The 6,024-nt window shown below is 38.7% G+C and overlaps 1 pseudogene; it reads right to left on the bottom strand.

The window, feature by feature from the left end:
- Positions 1-1,078: 1,078 nt before the first annotated feature.
- Positions 1,079-1,177, bottom strand: LOC132305760 (small nucleolar RNA R71; annotated as a pseudogene).
- Positions 1,178-6,024: the final 4,847 nt, after the last annotated feature.

Here is a 6,024-nt window from a genome sequence, read left to right as displayed (position 1 = left end):
AGTTACTTATTGTGTTGGTTCTTGATTGGTTAGGTACATTGACCAAAGGAAGTTGAGCAAGGGAGAATTCTAAAGTAAGGAGCTATGCTAAGCATAAAAAGGCCAAAAATCTTAAAATTGCAAAGCTAAGTGAAAATTGAAAAATAATTTGAAGTTGCTTAAGGACCCTTTGTGAGCTCTTTCTAAACTCAATCTCTAGTTAAATCGTTGGTCCACGTGGAGGCAATTTAATTTTTCTTGCATATTGTTAAAAGCATGGGAGTATGGGATCATTGTATGTGGAGGATGTTTGTTGATTGATTTGTTGTGGAGGAGAAATGATTGCTTATTGCTTGTTGCTTGTTGTTTGTTGCTTGTTTTGTTTGTGCATGCATGGTCGAAGGTCGTTAAATCCTATTCTTGTCCCACTTAATTTGAATCTTGAATCCATTGTTCGTAATTCTAAGGGAAGGGTTAATTTTAATCATTCCATTCCATCAATGGAAGAGCAAAATGATGACCATGTGAAGGACCTCGGTCACATAGACTAACAAGGTATCCTCCACCCTAATGTGCATTATGACAACATTCAAGTACCTCTAGGCATGCCAAGACCATTCATTCATCCACAATAACAAGGCCAAGTTCTATTGGGAATGCCTCGGCCAATTTTTGCTCCACAACCTCCCATTATTCAAGGTGTTCATGTAGCACCACCGGTTGTGAATCCCCCTCTTGCTTTGCGTGATCATTATGTGCCAAATGAATATAATGCACCTATATGCATTCAATTGCCCCCATTTAGAGCACATTATTATGAAATTAAACCACAAACCATTCAAATGATTCCCAACTATCATGGACTTCCAAGTGAAGAACCTTACAAGCATTTGGATGAGTTTCTTGATGTGTGTTCCTCCGTGAAATACAAGGACATGTCGGAAGAGGTTTTGAGATTAAAACTCTTCTCTTTTACCCTTAAAGACAAGGCAAAATATTGGTTCAACAATCTTAGGCCTTTTTCGATAACTTCTTGGGCGGAAATGCAACAAGAATTCTTAAAAAAGTACTATCCGGTTTCAAAAACCAATGCTATTAGAACTTCAATTAGAGAATTTTCTCAAGGGGATGGGGAGATGTTTCATGAGGCATGGGAAAGATTTAATGATTTGTTTAGTAAGTACCCACATCATGACATACCTAAGTGGCAATTAGTTAAATATTTCCTTGAAAGTTTACCGAATAATCACAAGGGTATGGTTGATGCATCTATGGGTAGTTCTTATCTTGACAAGCATGAAAATGATGTTTGGCAATTGTATGAAAGCATGAGTGAGAATTCAATGCATCGATTTTTGTCTTCTAAAAATGGTAGAAATTTAGGTGGAAGGAAGAATGTTGACTTATATAAAGTTGACAATTCTAATGACATAGCTGCTAAGGTGAAATCTTTATCTCAAATGTTTGATCAATTTTTGATCAACCAAAATTCGGTGAATCAAATGTCTTCCTCCCCTAACCATTCTCATCACAACTCTAATGAATTATGCATGACTTATTCAAGTATTTTACATTCTACTTCCAATTGTCCCCATGGACATGTGCAAAGTGAGAACTATAAACAACTTAATGCCACATTTGTTAATCACCGGAATAATCCTTATGGTATACATTATAATCCTGGTTGGAGGAACCATTTAAACTTCTCTTAGAAAAGCCAAGGGGAAGGCTCAAACCCTCCCCAAGGTGGATCTCAAGGCAAGTATGTTCCGCCCCCAATGCAAAGCTAAGGTTCCCAAGGTTTTAGATCATCATTTCAATCGCATGACAACCAAATTTCTAATTCTCATTTTCCTAATCAATCATCTTATTCTCAAGGAAATTCTAGGAGTCCTGCTTTTAAAGAAAAAGTGTTGACCGCTTTAGGTACTTTGGAGGCAAACACCCAATTGCTTCATTCTCATTCTCAATCCATTGCTAAGCTAAAAACTCAAGTCGGGCAAATAGCTAGTACCTTGAATACTAGAGAGAAAGAGAAAATGCCTTTAAATGCCCCACCAAAGTAACAATGTGTTGTGGAAAACCATTCCTCATCGGAAGGTCCCACAATTAAACATGTCAATGTGGTGACATCCTTGAGAAGTGGGAAGATTATTGACAATCAAGTAGGTATTTCCAACAAAGAGAGTGAACTGGTGCAACCAAAAGTTGACACCCGTCCCGTTTCACAATTTATTCCTCTTTCATTGCATGTGCATGATCATCTTGTTGAGAAAGTGGTGAAAAATGATTTGAAACATGATTTGAACAATGATTTGAAAAATTCTTGTAATAAAGATGTTGTGAAAAAAGATTTTGAAAAGGTTTTTAAGCCAAGAACTCCATTCCAGATGCCTTAAAAGGATCAATTTCTCTTGAAAAGTAAAAAACTAAGACCAATGAAATCATTGATGTGTTTAGATAAGTGAAGATCAATCTTCCGCTCTTAGATGCAATCAAACAAATTCCAGCTTATGCCAAATTCTTGAAAGACCTTTGCACCCAAAAGAGGAAAAATAAGAGCCAAGCACCAAAGAAAGTGGTCTTAACCGAGCAAGTGAGCTCTATTTTGCAACACAACACTTTCCCAAAATTTAAGGACCCCAGTTCACCTACTACTTCTTGTATCATTGTTGACCATGTCTTTAATCGGGCTCTTCTTGATTTAGGAGAAAGTGTTAACCTTCTTCCATATTCGGTGTATGTTAAATTGGGCTTAGGAGACTTAAAACCGACGTCGGTGGTTTTACAACTTGCCAACCGATCCATCAAAAAGCCCCGGGGTATTATTGAGGATGTATTGATTAAGATTGATAAATTCTTCTTCCCGGTCGATTTCGTTGTCATTGACACGGAACTGGTTCCAAATCCCAAGAGCCAAATTCCTGTTATCCTTGGTCGTCCCTTCTTGGTAACGCAAATGCCAACATTAATTGTAGGACGGGGATAATGAAGATCTCATTTGGCCACATGAAAGTAAAGTTGAACATTTTTAATCTAACCCCAAATTTTATGGAGAAGCATGGAGATATGTATGTTGTAGAAAAGTGTCTTCAAAATGACTTTGAAAAAGTTGAGTCTTTGTTTGAAAATAGAACTTCAAAAGGTCAATCTTAAAACTTGATTTCAAAAAATGTTGCTTTGAAACCTAATGTTGAAAGGGCATGGAAGCCCAAATGTTGCATTAATAAAGGACCATCAATCTTCTTTGAGCCAAATCCAACGAGTTCTCTAGGGAACAATTTGTTGGGTAGGATTCAAAGTACTTTCCACCCCGTCAAGGAGGGGATGCATAATAAGATTTTCGATCCGGGCTAAAAGAGGCCAATGTCTTGCTAGAGACGTTAAAGATTAGTGCTTCGTAGGGTTTACAACCATATTCCTCCCCCATTTCTATTTTATCTTTCATTTTTTGTGACGTTGAGATATATTTTGGGTCCATACACATTGCTAGGAACTATGATTAAGAATGCATGCACCTTTATTTTTGAAATTAGGCATTTTGTGCTTATTCGATCGATCTCAAAGGAGGTTCGATCGATCAAATAGTCATCCTTGCATCCAATCATCTCTCTGTTCCATTGAGCGAAAATTTCCTGCATATATCAGCTCTTTGTGTATCGTGTGAATTTTACTTTCGATCGATCTGAAAATTCCAAGATCGATCTAATTTCCTCTTGGATCGATCTTAAACCCATACTTAGAAAAATTTTTAAACCCATAAAAAAAATGATTCTCTGTGTATCATTCGAACATGTCTGTAGGTTTTTTCCCTTTTGGATCGATCGAGATAAGATCGATATATGTTCGATCGATCTGTGCTTTTTCACTTTGTTTATACAAAAAAAAAAAAAAAAAAAAAACTCCAAAAAGATTTTTATTTTTATTTTTACTTTATTTTATTTTATTTTCAAAAATCCAAAATATTTTTAATTTTCAAAAATTCAAAAATTTTCAAAAATACGTTGTCATTTTCTAAGGTTTGATCGATCTGAGTTCTTTCTAGATCGATCTTTGTTCGATCGATCTGATTGTCTTTATGATCAATCGAACAAGTCGAAGATCGTTTTTAAAAATATGACCCAAGGGTCATTTGGATCGATTTCAACATCGATCTCAGATCCTCCTTCTCTCCTACCGCTGTTTCACTTTCTTCCCTACCTCCAGCGAACCTCCAGCGACATCCCAAGACTTCAAAGCTCCATTTCTTGCCCCAGATCTCTCATCTCATCCTCTTCGTCTCCACTTCTCTCATTCGATTTGGTAAGTTTTGGGTTTTATTTTTAATTTTGAGCTTCAATATCGAGTTTTCTATGCTTTCCATGTTTAAATCTAAAGTATCCATGTTTTCTTGTTGCCATTTTTGAAGTCTCAAAGCATATGTACATATATGTATATATTTTGATATATTTCTATATATATTTTTGTCCTGATTTTCGTTTCGGGGGTCACGTGCCGAGTTAAGTGACTATTTTTGATGTGTTGAGGTGTCAAGGGGCCTACGAGCTTACTCGAGAGCCCCCCATGTTGTCCACGTCACAGATCTGTGACTGTTCATGTTTTCACAGCAGTTCGATTAATCACAGTTGTTCTCTGATCGATTAGAGCAAGATCGATCTCACTCAAGTCTTGATCGATCCAACCTAGACCGATCTCATCTTTTCATGATTGATCGAACATCACAGATTTGCATGCACACTTCGTATGTCATCTATTGTGTTTCATGCTATCTCATTTATGCCCAATGCTTGTGTTTTCCACATTGGATTCATTCTGCTCTATCATATCTAGCATATTTCACCTACTCACTGTCTATACCTGGTTGCATTATAACTTACATAGATTCATGTTGATTATCTTGAGTTGTCTATCTTACTTGACAAGCATGTTTCTATATGTTGTGCTTCAATTCTTTATTACCTATTACTGACTTCATTTGTAAGTTTTCTTTTCATTTTGTAGGCCATGGCTCGAGTAAAGACTGTTGTCCGCCGCACATATGAGTGTAGGGTGAGGCATCGAGTAGAGGAGCCTGCGGAGCCTTCCCATTCTCAATATCCAGCTTTAGAGCCAGCTCTAGCTCAGTCTTCATTAGCCGATACCCGATTACAGTCTTCTGCTTCTGCATCATCATCTTCTTCTTCGGTAGATGATGCCGAGCAAGCACAATCCTCATCACATAATCCACCACCGGCACAGCCTGGCATGGCCCGTGACCCTGTGCAGCGCAAGTATTCATGCATCTCAGTGGCGCATGAGTCCATATTTTCTACTACTTTGTTCTCCCGGTCGATTCTGACTAGGGCAATATATGATGAGATTCAGTGGCGTGGCATTTCAGCTATTTTGGCCTAGGTGGCCAAGCCGGTTTACCCGTGACTTATCCAGTTGTTCTACCGGAACCTCTGGCCAGCCCCGAGTAACTTGGCAAAGTTACGGACCACCATTGACGACCATCCTATCAGAGTTACAGTGGAAACATTGGCCATATCTTCTCGATGCCCACACATCTGCCCTCCAGACCTTGATTATCTCATTCTGAGGAGGCCACCCGATGCAGACATGGCCACAACTTTGACCGGTCTTGCGAGTGTCGGTGAGACATTTGCCACTCGGACTTATTTGCCCAACGATCTATGGTTCTTTGATTCAGTGCTATACTAAAATGTATTTATAGCGGGCCATAAGATCCAGCGGCGTTCATATTTTCTTGCTGCCCTATACGCCTTTTATACCGGCCATTGGTTTTCAATTCCAGTACTCTACTGAAGTGTTATGATGAGATTTTATACGAGCTACGTCAGCAAAGCCAGGCCAGGTGGGCTACTTTCCTTCCCTTTGCTCATCTGATCAATTAGATCCTCCGGGACCAGCACTATCCCTTTCACCCGAAGGAGTGTACTGAGACAGGGGCTTGCTATTACGACAAGAAGGATTGGAATAAGAGCCACAATGCTCTGATTCGGAGCCTAAAGGAGGAGGCAGTTGAGGCAGCCGAAGAGGCTG

Source organism: Cornus florida, unplaced genomic scaffold (assembly GCF_030987335.1).
Source record: "Cornus florida cultivar Cherokee Brave unplaced genomic scaffold, ASM3098733v1 CherokeeBrave_3.0.0_Hap2_Chr04, whole genome shotgun sequence".
In the NCBI taxonomy this organism is placed as follows: Eukaryota; Viridiplantae; Streptophyta; class Magnoliopsida; order Cornales; family Cornaceae; genus Cornus; species Cornus florida.
Note: the sequence above shows the minus strand (reverse complement) of the source record. Positions and strands in the feature narration are given on the sequence as shown.